Raw genomic sequence first — 1,719 nt, forward strand, 5'->3', positions numbered from 1 at the left:
CATGCTGGCCAGTTTTTCACGTTACTGTAGATGATAGGCTACAAATAGAAGCACTTCCAATACCAAGCAATAAGATTGTTTTAACTTTGTCATTTAAAAAAAAATAGGCAATTTAGGATTTGTCTCAACTCTCCTTTGGTGTTAGTTTATATTTTCTTTATTTCTCCTATCATTTATAACTGTCTTAGAAGCCGGGCGGTGGTGGCGCATGCCTTTAATCCCAGCACTCGGGAGACAGAGGCAGGCTGATCTCTGTGAGTTCGAGACCAGCCTGGTCTACAGAGCTAGTTCCAGGATAGGCTCCAAAAACACAGAGAAACCCTGTCTCGAAAAACAAAACAAAACAAAAAAAACAAAAAACAAAACAAAACAAAACTGTCTTAGAATATTACCATCAAATAAAAAGGAATGGAAAAGTTGAAATGACAGTCATGATTTATCGTTCTCTGCTTTCAGATGATCACAGTCGTGTTAAACTGCAGAGTACTGAAAATGATTATATTAACGCCAGCTTAGTTGACATGGAAGAGGCACAAAGAAGTTACATCCTAACACAGGCAAGTAGTGCGGTGCTGGGCAGAAGCCTCAGAGTAGAGCTTGGCTGCTGGGCTCTACACAAAGCTGAACATGTGGTGACATTTGCAAATGACATGATCTTCAGCTTGAACTCAAACATCTGCCTCTGGGTTTTTATTACTAGCGCTACAGTTTCGCCCTTTACGTACCAACCTTCCTTTGCCTATGCACCACATCTGTCTCCCCTCTGTCTAGAGGCAGTCCTTTGTCCCTCTGGGACAAATACCCTTCTTCCTTTACGTTGTCCCTTCTCCCTTGTCCCCTCTCTACTTTTTATCACCACACCCTAGCCTATTTGAGCACAGACCTTTCTTTTTTTTTCCTCCTCTTAAAATTATACCTGCAAGGTCATTTGATTGGTGCTGGTTTTCTGCCTGAGTCCGAAAGCAGCCACTTTGACTTTTCTTCCTCACTTAATAAAGCATCTCTCTGTGAAAACAGGTATTTAGGTCTAGTTTGTGCCTAATCTGGGGTTTGGGGGGAAACCCCCACTGTTCGGGGGTCTCCTTCGGTCCCATCTTTGCAGCCTCAACTTTTCCTCAAGCACCTCATCTGATGCCCTCCCCTTCTTCACTCTCCCATTGGGCTGTTAATATCCATCCTGCACAAATAAACCAGGCTCTCCATCTCAAGATCTTCCTATTTCATTATTTCTTCAAAGCCCATTTTTTTTATGTAAGGTCACCTATTTGTGGCTTCTGGAAGTTCAGATGTAGTCATATTTGGGGAGTCTTATTCAGCCTGCCACACTGTATTGTTGCAAATGTTCTTTTCCAATTGTCTGAGAACATTGGAACTCAAACGGCTGAGAAAGTGTTCTCTTTTTTCTCACATCATTTCTTAGATGTGACCTACAAAAAAAGAATTGTCTCCCTAGACTCCGACACTGCACACCAGCTGTCCCAAATAGCCAGGCCTTGAGGTAGTGATTGCATTATCTGAGAACTCAATTTCCTTTTTCAGGTCCCAGGATGACAAGCCCCATTATAGCAGCAGAACTGGAGAACAGTAATTGCCCTGTTATCAAGGGGAGAGGAGGTGGGTATGTTAGCCACGTCGACAGTGAGCATTGTCTGTAGAGGCCTATATTGTCTTTGCTTACATACAACAGAAATTGAACAAAAGGTGGTTTGTTTTTTTTTT

The 1,719-nt window shown here is 42.4% G+C and overlaps 1 pseudogene; it reads left to right on the plus strand.

Moving 5' to 3' along the window:
* LOC101998145 overlaps window positions 1-1,588 on the plus strand; it is an 8,388-nt pseudogene extending 6,800 nt beyond the window's left edge.
* Window positions 1,589-1,719: the final 131 nt, after the last annotated feature.

Source organism: Microtus ochrogaster, chromosome 18 (genome assembly GCF_000317375.1).
Source record: "Microtus ochrogaster isolate Prairie Vole_2 chromosome 18, MicOch1.0, whole genome shotgun sequence".
NCBI classification, from domain to species: Eukaryota; Metazoa; Chordata; class Mammalia; order Rodentia; family Cricetidae; genus Microtus; species Microtus ochrogaster.